General features: G+C 38.8%; 1 pseudogene; it reads right to left on the bottom strand.

The window, feature by feature from the left end:
- Positions 1-9,998: 9,998 nt before the first annotated feature.
- Positions 9,999-10,097, bottom strand: LOC132267804 (small nucleolar RNA R71; annotated as a pseudogene).
- Positions 10,098-16,399: the final 6,302 nt, after the last annotated feature.

The raw sequence follows: 16,399 nt of genomic DNA, 5'->3' as shown, positions 1-16,399 counted from the left end.
TCGCCGAAGAGAAGAGCCCAGCCGCGTTCGTTGGAGAAAGAGCAGTCGCGATGGCGATCAGAGAAGAACTCGGTGATTCAAAAGCTCGCCGGAAGAAAACGGCGACCCAGCCACAACCAGAGAAAACGGCGATGCAGAAACTCACCGGAAAGATAAAGCCCAGCCGAAATCGTTCTGTTGCTGTTTTTATTTTGGCCCACAAACTCGCCGGCGATAAGCCCAGCCGAAATCACCGGCGAGACCAAGCTGAAATCGCTGGAAACAACGACCAAGAAAACGGCAAACGGCGACCCACAAAATTGCCGGAGAAGAACCGCGAACCAGCCACGATCTACGGAGAGAATCCAACCTTGATCGCCGGCGAAACCAGCCTAAATCGCTGGAAAAACTCAGCCTCGACGCCGGAGAAGAACTACGAACAGCCGCGAGAAGAGAAGAGCGAACAGTGAGGGTTGGACGATGAAATTGGGTTTAGAGATTTTTGGGGGAAGAAGCAGAATTTCAAGCAACAGAAGAGAGGAATGTATTCATGGTTTCAAGGACTAAGGTGTGATCGATCTGCTTTGATGGGGGATCGACAATTTTAGGCAAAAAATGTCCCCTTCACTGTTTAATGAGAAGGGGAAAATACAAGTAAAATGGGATCGATCCACATGGACGGGAGATCAATCCACTTGGCCTATTTTTTTGTTGCTCTCTACCACGAAAATGGGATCGATCTCCCACCCATTTTGGGGATCGATCTTTCTTTTTTCTTTTTCTTTTTTAATTTTTTTTTTTTTTAAAAAAATAAAACAAAACAAAACTAAAATAATATATACGCTAAAATGAAAAATAGATAAAAAATAATAATAATAATAATAATAAATAAAATTGAAATAAAATCACTTGTCAACCTATACTAACTAATACTTTTTTAAATTTTTTTTTTTTTATGTTTTTGAATAAATCAAAACTAACATGAAATATATATATAAATAATAAAAATAATAATAGTAAAATAAAAATAAAATCAAACACCAACCTACATTACTCATTTACAATTTTTTTTTTTTTTTTTAATTTTTTTTACTTTTTTTTAATTTAAAAATGCATAAATGTACAAAAGAAAAAATAAAAATAAAATAATAATAAAATGGAAATTAAAATGGAACGAAGGAGAAACTCGGTACAACTAGTGTTTAACGTTACTAGAAAGACGTGAGATGTTCTCAATCTTCAAAGTAAATGGGATCTACCGAGAGGGCAGATTCCACATTTCTTTAAAAAGTTTGTCCATCAATGTATGGTTTAAGTCTTTGACCATTAACTTTGAAGGTCTCTTCATCTTTTAGATTTTTAAGTTCAACCACCCCATGAGGTGAGACGGAGATAATTTGATAAGGGCCTTCCCATTTGGTTCGAAGCTTTCCAGGGAAAAATTTGAGCCTAGAGTTGAATAACCAAGCCTTTTGACCGGCTTCAAAGGACTTTTTCACAATATGGTTATCATGAAATGCTTTTATCGCCTTATAAATTTTTGAACTATCATAGGCATCATTTCTCAATTCCTCTAGCTCATTGAGTTGGAGTAAACGGTCCTTTCCAGCCTTATCAAGATCAAAGTTGAGCCTTTTCATTACCCAAAGTGCTTTGTGTTCTAGCTCAACTGGAATATGAAAAGGCTTCCCATAAACAAGTCTATATGGAGACATGCCTATTGGAGTCTTGTAAGCTGTCCGGTAAGCCCACAAAGCATCGTTCAATTTTCTTGACCAATCTTTTCGGGTCGGATTGATAGTTTTCTCAAGAATATGCTTGATTTCCCTATTTGACACCTCGACTTGCCCACTTGTTTGGGGATGGTAGGGAGTGGCCACTTTATGTGTCACGGAGTATTTCAAGAAAAGTTGCTTCAAGAATTTATTACAGAAATGTTTTCCTCCATTACTTATCATAGCCCTTGGCATACCAAAATGAGCAAAGATATTTGATTTAATGAATGCAATTACCACGGAGTGGTCATTCGTTGAGGTAGCACAAGCCTCAACCCATTTTGAAACATAATCAACGGCAACGAGGATGTATTGAAAGCCATAAGACATTGGGAATGGTCCCGTAAAGTCTATGCCCTATACATCGAAGATTTCAACAACGAAGACTGAAGTTAAGGGCATCATGTCTCTCTTTGACATTGATCCCAACTTTTGGCACCGAACACACACCTTGCAAAAGTTATAGGCATCTCGGTGGATAGTGGGCCAGAAGAGCCCACTTTGAAGAACCTTCAAAGCAGTCTTTTTTCCCCTGAAATGCCCACCACAAGCAAGTGTGTTACAAAACACAAGGACGCTCGGAACTTCACTTTCCGGCACACATCTTCTTATGATTTGATCCGGGCAATAACGAAACAGAATGGGATCTTCCCAAGAGTATTTCCAGATGGTAGCAAAGAATCGGTCCTTTTCTTGTTTTGACCAAGTAATGGGAAGTTTGCCGGTTACAAGATAATTAACAATTTCGGCGAACCAAGGCAACGTCCCATTTGAGATTTGAAAGAGTTGTTCATCCAGAAATGATTCATGAATTTCAAGATTTGGAGAAGATTTAACTATTAATCTAGATAGATAATCGGCAACGACATTGTCGGAGCCCTTTTTATCCTTGATTTCAAAGTCAAATTCTTGAAGAAGTAGGATCCATCTTATTAAGCGAGGTTTGGTTTCCTTTTTCATTAAAAGATGCCTAAGAGCGGCATGATCGGAAAACACAATTACCTTGGATCCTAAGAGATATGACCGAAATTTATCAAGGGCATATACTACGGCAAGTAACTCTTTCTCAGTGGTAGAATAGTTCAATTGGGCACCTGAGAAAGTCTTACTCGCATAGTATATAGCATATGGTAGTTTACCTACCCTTTGCCCCAAAACAGCACCCATTGCGAAGTCGGAAGCATCACACATAATCTCAAATAGTAATGACCAATTTGGAGGTTGCATGATGGGAGCGGATGATAGAAGAGTGCGAAGTTGATGAAAAGCATTTAGGCATGCTTCATCAAAGACAAATGGAGTCTCCTTGGCAAGAAGGTTGCACAAGGGTCTAGCAATTTTGCTAAAGTCTTTGATGAACCGGCGATAAAAACTGGCATGTCCTAGAAATGAGCGGATTTCTCTTACCGTAGTAGGTGGAGCCAATTCAGAAATTAGCTCAACTTTCGCTCTATCTACTTCTATTCCTCTTTTAGAGATGACATGTCCAAGCACGATTCCTTCTTGAACCATGAAATGGCTCTTTTCCCAACTTAACACAAGATTAGTCTTACGACATCTTTGAAGCACTTTTTTGAGATTTTGGAGACACGAATCAAATAAGGACCCAAAAACCGAGAAGTCATCCATGAAGACTTCTAAATACTTCTCCACCATGTTCGAAAAAATTGACATCATACACTTTTGGAAAGTGGCAGGAGCATTGCACAATCCAAAAGGCATCCGTCGATAAGCAAATGTACCGAAAGGACATGTGAAGGTGGTCTTTTCTTGATCTAATGGATCTAGGGCCACTTGATTGTACCCCGAATAACCATCTAGGAAGTAATAGTATTGTTGCCCAGCCAATCTTTCCAATATTTGGTCAATGAAAGGCAATGGAAAATGGTCCTTCCTAGTGGCAGAATTCAGCTTTCGGTAATCTATGCAAACACGCCATGAAATGGCGATGCGTTTCGAGATGAGATCACCCTTAGCATTTTCAACAACTATGATTCCCAACTTTTTGGGAACCACTTGAGTTGGACTAACCCACTTGGAATAAGAGATAGGATAAATGATTCCCGCATCTAGAAGTTTCACAACCTCCTTCATGACAACTTCCTTCATATTTGGGTTTAATCTCCTTTGAGCATCCCTAAATGGCTTTTCATCCTCTTCCATGTGTATGCGATGCATACAAATAGAAGGGTCAATGCCTTTTAAGTCAGCCACACTCCATCCAATGGCTTCTTTGTTAGCTTTAAGCACTTCCAAAAGATCATTCTCTTGGTCATTTTCAAGATTGGAAGCAATGATGACTGGAAAAGTCTCTTTTGGGCCTAAGAAAGCGTATTTCAGATTTGATGGAAGGGGCTTAAGCTCAAGAATAGGAGGAGAGATGAGAGATGGAACTGGTGGAGTACTAGAGAGTGAAGGAAGAGGTTCTTTCTTGCTTTTCTAAGGTGGGTAATCCAAAGTGGCCACAGAGTCCATTAAAGCATTCACCTCACTTATGGATCCTTCTGTATCAAAACCATAACTTTCAAACATTTCACAAAGGCACGCCTCAAGAGGGTCCTTAGATAAAATAGAGGGAAGAGTCTCCTCTATGGTTTTATCCAAGACATCTACTAGGAAACACTCGTCTTCATCTGTGGGATGTTGACTTGCATTGAATACATTAAGCTTAACCATCATGTTGCCAAAAGAGATGTCCATAATGCCGGATCTACAATTAATGGTGGCATTGGCAGTGGTAAGGAATGGCCTTCCTTGGATGACTGGAATGTGATTGGTGAGATTAGGGACTGGCTCAGTATCTAGTACCACAAAATCAACCGGGAAATAAAATTTATCAACCTTAATTAGAATATCCTCAACAATTCCCCTTAGTTTCTTAATTGATCTATCGGCTAGTTGGATTACTACCGATGTTGGCTTTAAGTCCCCTAATCCTAACTGCAACTAAACAGAGTATGGAATGAGATTGATACTTGCACCTAAATCAAGGAGAGCTCTACGAACCTTTTGGTTTCTAATAACACAAGAAATGGTCGGAGCACCCGGATCCTTGAACTTAGGAGGAGTGTTAGACAGAATGATGGAACTCACTTGTTCCGTTAAAAGCACTTTCTTAAGGTCCCTTCCCTTACTCTTCCTCTTTTGTGTGCACAAGTCCTTCAAGAACTTTACATATGGTGGAATTTGCCTAATTGCATCTAGAAGAGGAAGATTGATTTTTACTTGTTTAAACACTTCCATCATATCATGAATTTTCCCTTCTTGTCTCCCAAATGATGAAGTCTCTCTCAAAGCTAGAGGAAATGGAGCTTTTGGCTTATAAGGCTTCTCTAATTGGGGAGATGATGATGAAGATGACGGAATGTCCATTTTGGAACCACTAGCATCCAAAGAAATAGGAATAGGATTTGGAATGGGACGGATGCTACCACTTGGTTGCTTCAGTTCATTATCCTCCTTAGGTACCTCTACTTTATTATCCACTTTCCTACCACTCCTCAAGGTAGTAATTGCTTGAACTTGCTCATTTCCAGAAAATTCTGATGAAGGACTTGCTTGCGCCATAAATTACCCCTTAGGATTGGTCTCAGTTTGACTAGGCAACTTACCTTTCTCTCTCACATTTAAAGAATTAGCTAATTGCCCGATTTAAGCTTCAAGCTTTGCAATTGATTGAGAGTGAGAATGAAACAATTGATTATCTTTTCGAAGATCACCTAAGGCTTGCAAGACCTTGTCCTCAAAAGCGGAACTTTTAGGAAGTGCTTGATTTGGATTAGACTAAGATTGAGAATTTGATGCTTGAGGTTGAGAATAGGATTGAGAATTTGATGCTTGAGGTTGAGAGTATTGATTCACATTCTGAGGATAGAATGAAGGACGGTAACCTTGAGAATTCTGATTTTGATTTTGGAGATGTGGGGAAACATACTTTGCTTGGTAACCTTGATTTTGAGGAGGGTTTGCACCGTCTCCTTGATTTCTCCATGCAAAGTTAGGATGATTTTTCCACCCCGGATTGCAAGTATTGAAATAAGGGTTGCTCCCTTGATGAATGAAAGCTGCATTTGCTTGTTCTTGAGACTCACTTGGTATGACTTGTCCAAGAGAGCAATTTAAAGTATGGTGAGTGTAACTAGAACAATTTATGCACATTTCATTGGAAGGATGAGAATAAGATTGAATTACCGGACCTTGATTCAAAAGGAATTTATCAAATCTTTGAGTAAGATTTTTGACCTCGGCGGCAATTTCCATGGAAGAGTCTATTTGATTTAGAGCTTTCTTTCCTCCTATATTTGCTAGGTGACCACCCTTAGAAGATGAAGATCTATGCATTGAGTTTTCACTCATTTTTTCGAAAAGAAGCCAAATTTCATCTTTATTTCTTTCTATGTAGCTTCCGCCACAAGAAGCATCAACAATGCCTTTATTGGCATCGGATAAACTTGAAAAGAAACATTGAACTAATTGCCACTTAGGAATGTCATCATGTGGAAATTTCTGTAGCAAGTCATTCAAACGTTCCCGTGGTTCATGAAGGGGTTCTCTTTCTTGTTGTTTAAATTCACGAATGGAAGTTCTCATGGCATCAGTTCGACTTGCGGGATAATACTTTTTTAGGAACTCTTGTTGCAATTGTGCCCAAGAGGTGATTGTATTTGGCCGCAAGTTGTTAAACCAATATTTAGCTTTATCCCGAAGAGTGAAAGGGAAAAGCTTCATTTTTAGGACTTCTTCTGGAACATCCGTGATTTTCACGGTGGAACAAACTTCCAAGAACTCATCTAAATGTTTATAAGGCTCTTAATTGCTCAACCCATAGAAAAGGGGGCATATGTTAATAGTGGAAGCCTTAATCTCATAATGATGAGCACGAAAATTTGGCAATTGAATGCAAGTGGGTGCATTATATTGATTTGGAGTGTAACGATCCCTAAGGACCATTGGAGGATTGAGAGGAGGATATGGCATTTGACCTTGTTGATGATATGCCATTTAACCTTGTTAAGGGTATGCCATTTGAACATATTGTTGTTGTTGCTCACCAATTGGGGGAACAACATTTGGCCTTGGCATCCCTAGATTAGGTTGTTGCACCGCATGATTAATTGGTTGTGGCATTCCCAAGGGTGGATGCACACCTTAAGAATCCACAATATGAACTTGTGGTGGGTGGTGCACACTATTATGATCCACATGACCAAGATCTACAGTGAGATCTTCAATTGGATCTATTGGGTCTTCCATTAAAGGTGATGGAAGACCAAAATTTGAAAAATTAAGATGACTATCCCTAGTACTACTTCTTAAACGCCGAAGAAAAATTTCGAGATTTTGATTTACAGGAGCAAGAGGACGATTAAGTGATCTATGACCATGCATGCACTACAACAAGTCAACACACCAACATTTCAAAATTTCAACCTCCACATACGATGTTGAAACAAATAAATAATATCAACGCACTTAAAACAAATAAATGCCTCCACACAGGCCGATGCCTTCTACAAGAAGGTATGCTTGGACTTAAAAATAAAACAACTTAATTTAAGCCTCCACTTGGGCTGTCCAAAGCATGCAAATTGGTATACAATTAAAGTACTAAAATTAAAGAGAACTTACAGATGGTCCTTAAGCAACTTCAAATTTTTTTAATTGCTTCTAAGTCTAGCGTTTGCTCCACTTTGCTTCAAGTACCTAATCGACAAATCAAATAAAAAAAAATTAAAAAAATTTAAAAATTAAAATGACTTAAAAGTAGACAATCAACAAAGAACTAATGTTTAATTCAATTCTTTAAAACCGTTAGATCCCCGGCAATGGTGCCAAAATTATGGTGCGACCGAGCGTGTGCACAAAATAATGCACAATACTTTAGGTTTAGAAATAATGTCAAGTGGGTACCATATTTTAAAATTTATAAAACCACTAAACACTTATACTATGGAGTATGAAGTAAGCAGGGATCGTCCCAAGAGATCTAAACAATTATAGGTTTTTTAGAATTGAATTCTACTTTAGTGCTTATGTGATTGCTAAAAAGGTTTGGTTTTGTGATTAGACTAATTTTAAACTTAATAATGCAAATAAAGAGTAGAGTATAAAAGATTGGAAAGAGACTTAGGGTGTAGGATTCACCACTAAGCACATTCCCTAACTCACTCACTTTCAACTAATTGGGGAAATAATTAAATATAATTCTAATGTAACTAATACTTGCAAAGAAAAGTATGAAGCATCAATTTCAAGCTTGAATTGCATACCTAATGACAAATAAACTAAGTGTAGTGCAATTCACCAATCCAAAGAATGGTCTATCAATTCAAGTTACAATTCTAGCTTACATTAATTTAGAAGATAATGCAATTGTGACAAAAAGTATAGAATTCAAAAATAAGTATGGATGGTCTACTTATCTAATAATTGAATTGCAATTAAATTAATTAATTTTAAATTAAACTAGTTAAACATGAATTTAAAACTAATTAGACAATAAATTAACCTAAACATGTAGTGCCATCCATCAAATAGAAGTAATTTTCCATCAATTTGAACACAATTACAACTAATTAACCACATGCATAGACGTCACAAGAATCAATTTACAAGGAATTCAAGTGTATAGCTTGTTTATTCATCAATAACACATAAGACAACATGAGATTAATACAAATAAACAATTGAAAGAATTAAATCATGTTATTCAAGCCTATACATCAATTACATAAATAAATCCCCAACAAGTATGAAAATAGAGAGAGAATAGGTTACATGCTTAGGGTTTATCCAACCCTAAGTAGGAGAATTAGCCACTCATGGTTGATGGAGTTGAAGACAGAACAATCTCCATCCTTGGATTCATTATCTCTGAGCTTCTTCTCAAAACCCTAGCATGTTCTTGCTTTTTCTCCTCTTTCCCGTGTTTTTCCAGAGAGAAAAAAAATACGATACAGAATAATAAAAATACCTAATAAAATAAAATAATATTCACCTAAATAAAATAAATACTAACCCTAATCTAATGGCTCACTGGGCCTTAAGTAATAACCCTATTGAAGCCCAATAGTTCACAAAATAAGCCCAAACAAAAAAAAATCTGTAATGTTGCCAAGTCCTGGGGGATCGATCCCCCACCCTAGGGGATCGATCCCCCAGAGTTGGAAATTTCCTTTAAGCCTTATTTAGCTCCATTTTTGCTCCGGGCTAATTGGTTTGCTTCTTCATCTTTGGGAACATCATCAAAGGCCCGAGATTAACCGCTTTCGAAGAATAAACACACTATATGAGCAATGGGCTACGACCTCTTTTTGTCATTTTCTGAACTTTTTCTGAATATCTTTGCTTGACTTCAAAAAGGCTTTAATGGACCGTTCTTAGCTCATTTTAACTTTATTGCCCTGAAATACACATAAACATAAATTAGGACTAAACACATGAAATTAAGATAGATGCAAAGACTGAAATACCCTAACTTGGTGCTGAAATGTGCAACATTTAAGCACTTATCAATGGACGTCGTTCATTGAGACCCACTCTTGTCCCTCTTGATTTGCATCTTGAATCCATCGTTAGAAATCCTAGGAGAAGAGGAAGTTCAAATAGAGGCAATCCATCAATGGATGACCATAATAATGATCATGTTGAGGACCTTGGTCACATAGACCAACAAGGTATTCTTCATCCAAATGTGCACAATGAGAATATACAAGTACCATTAGGCATGCTTAGGCCATTCATTCACTAACCACCACAACAACTAGGCCAAGTTCCATATGGAATGCCAAGGTCAATGTATGCTCCACAACCTCCCATCATCAATCAAGGAATTCAAAACTAAGGTGTTTATGTTGCACCTCAAGTAGCTAATCGACCTCTTGCTATAAGAGACCATTATGTGCCTAATGAGTATAATGCACCTACATGCATCCAATTGCCTCCATTTAGAGCACATCATTATGAAATTAAGCCACAAACCATTCAAATGCTTCCCAACTATCAAGGACTTCCAAGTGAAGAACCTTACAAGCATTTAGATGAGTTTCTTGAAGTATGTTCCACCGTAAAATATACGGACATGCCGGAAGAGGTTTTAAAACTCAAACTTTTTCCATTCACCTTAAAAGATAAGGCAAAGTATTTGTTTAACAATCTTACGCCTTTTTCAATCACTTCTTGGGCAGAAATACAACAAGAGTTCTTAAAGAAGTACTATCCAGTTTCAAAGACCAATGCCATGAAAACCTCAAGTCGAGAATTTTCACATGGGGATGGAGAAACGTTTGATGAGGCATGGGAACGCTTCAATGAATTGCTTAGGAAGTGTCCACATCATGGCATGCCCAAATGGCAATTAGTTCAATACTTCTTTGAGAGCTTATCGAACAATTATAAGGGTATGGTTGATGCTTCCATGGGTGGCTCATACATTGATAGGCATGAGGATGACGTGTGGCATCTTTATGAGAGCATGAGTGAAAATTCTTCGCATAGAACATTATCATCCAAGAATGGTAGAAATTCACAAGGTAGGAAGAGTGTTGGCTTACATCAAGTCGACCATTCAAATGAAATAGCCACCGAAATGAAGTCTTTATCTCAAAGGTTTGATCAATTTTTGATTAACCAAAACTCGGCGAACCAAGTATCTTCATTCCCTAACCATTCTCATCGTGCATCAAATGAAACATGTATGACTTGTTCTAGTGTTCTTCATTCTACTTCTCATTGTCCTCATGGACAAGTGCAAAATGAACCTAATGAACAAGTCAATGCAGCATTTGTGAACCAAGGGAACAATCCTTATGGTACTCACTATAATCCAAGTTGGAGGAATCATCCGAATTTCTCTTGGAAAAACCAAAGAGAGGGCTCAAACCCTTCCCAAGGCGGAAGTACATTCCATCTCCATTTCAAAACCAAGGATCCCAAGGTTATAGACCTTATCAATCACAAAGGAATCAATTTGTTAATTCTCATTTTCCCAACCAATCTTATTCCCAAGGAAATACTAGAAATCCCGCCTTTGAAGAAAAAGTTTTGAATGCTTTGGCACTTTAGAGGCTAACACTCAATTGCTTTATTCTCACTCTCAATCCATTGCAAAACTAGAAACCCAAGTAGGGCAAATAATAAGCACTCTTAATGCAAGAGAGAAGGAAAAGATGCCTATTAATGCCCCACCTAAGCAACAATGTGTTGTGGAAACCCATTCCTCATCAGAAGGCCACACCATTGAACATGTTAATGAGGTGACTACCTTGCGGAGTGGTAGGATTGTGGACAATCAAATTGAAATGTCCAATGAAAGGAGTGAACCGGTGCAACCTCAAGTTGTCACCCATCCTGTTTCACATTCCATTCCTCCTTCATTGCATATACATGACCTTATAAATGAGAAAGTTTTGAAAAATGTGTTTGAAAAAAAAGTTTTGAAAAATGATTGTTGAAAAATGATTTGGAACAAAATGATTTAAAAACTTCTTGTGTTGGAGAGAGTTCAAAAGAAAATTCTGAAAAAGTGTTTGAACCAAAAGTTCCATTTCCGGATGCCTTAAAATGATCCATTTCAAAAGACAAGCAAAAGGCAAAAACCAATGAAATTATGGAAATGTTTAGGCAAGTGAAAGTCAATCTTCCACTATTGGATGCAATCAAGCAAATTCCGGCTTATGCCAAATTCTTGAAAAACTTGTGCACCCAAAAGCGGAAGAATAAGAGCCAAGCACCAAGAAAAGTGATTTTGACCGAGCAAGTAAGCTCAATTTTGCAACATAACACTTTGCCAAAGTTTAAGGACCCCAGTTCACCCACTACATCATGCATTATTGGTGATCATATCATTAATCGGGCGCTTTTTGACTTAGGAGCAAGTGTTAACCTTATTCCATACTCAGTTTATGTCAAATTAGGCCTAGGTGAATTGAAACGGACGTCGGTAGTTTTGCAACTTGCCGACCGATCCATTAAGAAGCCTAGGGGTATAATTGAAGATGTATTGATAAAGATTGACAAATTCTTCTTTCCCGTTGATTTCATTGTCATTGACACGGAACCGGTTCCCAATCTTAAGAGCCAAATTCCCGTTATCCTTGGCCGTCCTTTCTTGGCAACCGCTAATGCCAGCATCAATTGTAGGACGGGGATAATGAAGATCACATATGGCAACATGAAGGTGAAGTTGAATATCTTTAATCCCACACCCAATTCATTTGACAAATATGAAGAAGAGGTTAATCTTGTAGATAAATGTCAAGATCTTCAATGTCAAGGAAATGAGCTTTTGTGTAAGACTAAAACTTCCAAAGGATCATCTTCAACCTTGCATTCTAAAAGTCTTGTTTCAAATTCTTGCTTTGAAAGGGCATTGAAGCCCAAAGGTTGTGATTGCATAGACAAGGGACCAAAGGTTTCTTTTGAGCTTAATCCGACAAGTTCTTTAAAAAACCATTTGTTGGGTGGAGTTCAAAGCATCTATCACCTAACAAGGAGGGGATGCATTATAAGATCTTTGATCTGGGCTAAAAGAGCCCAATGTCTTGCTAGAGACGTTAAAGACTAGTAAAACCATTCATAGGGTGTTAAAACCCTATTCCTCCCTCATTTCTATCTTTAATTTCATTTCTTGCGAAGTCTAGATACTTGTTTTTGGTTCTCATATGCATTGAAAGGAACTTTGGTGAGGATTGCATGAGCTATCATGTCATTATTGAGCATTCTGCATAGTTCGATCGATCTCAAACCTGAGTTCGATCGATCGAACTCCATTCTGCATCCAACACTTAGAAAAAATTTCGACCTGCAGAAACCTGCATCCAAATCACCTCTCTGTCCCATTGTTCGAACTTATTCTTAGATCAATCAAGTGACCTTCGATCGATCCAACTTTAAAGTTCGATCGATCTCATGATTCAACACTTAGAAAAATTTTAAGCCTGCATCAACCTGTATATTTCACCTCTCTGTCTCATCGATCGAAACATTCCAAGATCGATTTGAAGTTCTTCGATCGATCCAACTTCCAAGTTCAATCGATCTTCAAGTTCCATCACTTAGCCAAATTTTTGAGCCAAAAACCTGCATATTTTTGCTCTCTGTCTAATCGATCGAACTCTTGTTTCGATCGATCTCAGTTCTCCATTTCATTATTTTGATTTTGTTTTGACTTTTTCAATTTTTAAAAAAACCCAAAAATATTTTATTCTAGTTTATTTTATTTTATTTTTAATTCTAATTTTTAATTTTAGTTTTGCATTTTTCAAAAATTTCAAAAATCCAAAAATACTTTGAAGAGAGTTCATCAAAGTTCGATCGATCTCAGTTGAAGTTCGATCGATCGAACTCTGTCGAAAATGTTTTTAAAATAAATCTAGAAGGTCTCAAGATCGATCATTTAGATCGATCCAACCCTCCAAAACCCTTGCTCCCCTCATCGCTGCCGCATCCACTCTCATCTTCCTCATCTCCGGCGAGTTCTCCGACAAGATCCAAGCTCACATTTACCTCTCTTATCTCGGATTTCTCACCCACTCTTTGCATCCATTTCTCTCTCATCGATTTGGGTAAGATTTGAGATCTCACTTATGATTTAAGCTTCAATATGATGATAAGATGTTTTATATATTGCATTCTTGCTTTATACATGATTGAATCTCCATTTTTGAAGCTTCGAAGCATTGAGTTTCCATGTATATATATATGTGTATATGCTTCGTATATATATGTATACGTTTGATCTATTTTGGGAGGATAGGCCATGATTGGGTGATGATATTTATTGATTTGTCGTGTTGATGGGCCCACGAACACATTCGTGTGGGCCCCATGCTTCCAAAGTCACAGATATGTAACTAATTATATTCATCGCACAGTTCGATTGATTGAACTTGTATCTCAGATCGATCTTGAGAGATCGATCAAACTCATGTCTCAGATCGATCGAAGTTGTGAGATCGATCTCACTTATTTTCGATCGATCCAACTTTTGTGAGATAGATCTCACTTATGTTCGATCGATCCAACTTTTGTGATCGATCGAACTTCTTTTTCTGATCAATCAAACTTCACAGATCTCACACACACACTTCATTCATCATATCTTATGTTCATGCTATCTCATATATGCCCAATGCCTGTGATATTCCACATTGGATGCATTTCATACTTATATTGTTTAGCATGTTTCATGTCCTGTCACTTGCATAGATTCATGTCATATTTGTTTTGTTTATTTTTACTTGACATACATGTTTCTATATTGTGCTTAAACTTTCTTACTCTGGTACTAACTCCCATTGCGAGTTTTTCTTTTTCTTTTTGCAGGCCATAGTTAAAAGGAAGACCGTTGCCAACAGGCAACACGGGTCCCACCGACACATCAGACCACCGACAGAGGAGCCAGCAGAGCCCTCTCATGCACAGGAGGAGCCAGCGCAGGCTACCCCACCTCAGTCACCATCTCATAAGGCTGAGGATGACCATATACCATCCACCTCTGTGGCTCATCCTGCATTTACACCATCACCATCTACACCGCATACTGGAGCTGAGCATTCACCTGTTCTCGCTTAGCCAGCTCATCTGGAGCGTGATAGGCCCGCGCCTAGATATGCGCATATGATAGTCGACCATGAGTCAGTGTTCGACACGGCCTTCTTCTCTAAATTGGTACTGACCCAATCAGCTTACCATGACATCATTCAGAGGGGCCTGGCAGCTATTCTTGCCCCAGTCACAGAGCCGGTCTACCCGCGACTGGTACGGTTGTTTTACCAGAACCTCCGACCATCCCCGCGTACCATAGCAGAGCTGGTCACTTCTGTAGGTGGCCATCAAATCACCATCACAGTGGACTCACTAGCCCGCTCTTGCCACTACCCACACCGCTGTCCTCCAGAGCTTTAGGGCACATATCCGAGGCTATACAGGCCTTCTTACGTCGATATGGCGGTCTTTCTTACAGGTCACTATGCTAGTGGCTAGACCTTCGCCACCCAGACATTCCTTCCAGATGACCTGTAGTTCACCGATTTCGTGCTCTTCCGGAATATTTACACGGCCGGGCACAAGATTCAGCAGAGGGGGGATTATCTGACAACCCTCTACGCCTTCACCAGGCACTGGGTGTCATTCCCGCGCTCATGTGAAGCATGATGAGGAAGCTTTATGACGAGTACATCAGCAAGGAGACGCTCGGACTAGCTAAGTCTCTTCCATTCAACCACCTCATCACCCAGATTCTTATCGATCAGCACTACCCTATTCATCCTCGGGAGCACCCCGAGAGAGGTTCATGTCACTTTCTAAAGAAGGGCTGGACCAAGAGCTACAACGTTATTATCATTAGACTGCAGCGCTCTGCAGATGACACAGAGCAGTACTCTCCAGTTGGGTTGCCCATTCACGAGCAGGAGCAGACTCGGGAGCTTTCTTCTGATTCATCTATGCCTGAAGCTCCAGATCTGACCCCCGGCTTTAGAGTACACCTGCAGACTCTTGAGGATGCTGTTATTGCAATACGAGCTGATCTTACAGCCTACAGAGCTAATTTTGCTGCCTTTCGTATGGATGTCGCGACTATATTCCGAGGTCTATCCAGAGATATCTGCAGAGCCCGACCTGCCCGTCCTTTCTCATCCTCCTAAGTTCCCAGTTCCTTCTATCTCATGATCCCTCTCTACTATTGATACTTTAATTTTGTCACTGTACAATACTATTATTTTTGTAGCTGGTCTGTCGGCTTAGATCTTTTGATGTACCAGTACTTTATTTTTTTTTATAGATCTGTTTTTGCTATGGATGTCATATGATTATATTCTCATATCTGTATGTTTGACTCCATCAGGTGCATCACAGTGACTTTAGTGAGAGAGTGCTTCTCGATTTTCAGGACCACCCTTATACCTCTCTCATTTCTTTATCTGTTTATCCCATTTACACTTGCATGTCCACTGTGCACTGATTATCCCATTTTGTTATCTGATGAGTTCATCCAAGTGCCAATTTTCAAGACCACAGTTAATCCCAAGTTTGGGGGGGCCATGCCACCCACTTTGGATACTTCAATCCCGATCATTCTATGCCTTAGTTGCACTGGTATACTCTTTCCCATGTTCTCTTGCACATTGAGGACATTGTGCCATTTAAGTTTGGGGGGAATGATGCTTTACAGTGTTAATTTTAAATTCAAAATTTTGAGCGTGACTTGTGTATTTGAGGGATATTTCTATAATTGGTCTATATCTAGCTATGATTTTGATCTTTTGAGGACTATATTACTTAAAATTTAAAAATTTCTTGACTTGAGAGTCAAATACTCCTTGTATGCCTTATAGATGCCATTTAGGAGTAAATTTTTCGAAAGAGCGATATCTTGCTTACACTTGTAGTCCATATCATCTTAATTTTGTGATTGTTTTGAGATTCATTCTAAGATTCTACATTAGCATAGGCGCACACTAGCATTCATTTATGGGGTACATGCTTTGTTGATTATTGAATTGGTTATATCCCAATTGAGCTAGTAGTGCATTGAAAGCTTTCATTTATGATAAAGGTGGATAACAACCCCTTTTCACTAAGTAGCCCGGATTGTAGCCTCATCAAGCACTGAACTTCTCGCGCCGAAAGGTGGAGGGCCCAAA

Source organism: Cornus florida, unplaced genomic scaffold (assembly GCF_030987335.1).
Source record: "Cornus florida cultivar Cherokee Brave unplaced genomic scaffold, ASM3098733v1 CherokeeBrave_3.0.0_Hap2_Chr07, whole genome shotgun sequence".
Lineage (NCBI taxonomy): Eukaryota > Viridiplantae > Streptophyta > Magnoliopsida > Cornales > Cornaceae > Cornus > Cornus florida.
Note: the sequence above shows the minus strand (reverse complement) of the source record. Positions and strands in the feature narration are given on the sequence as shown.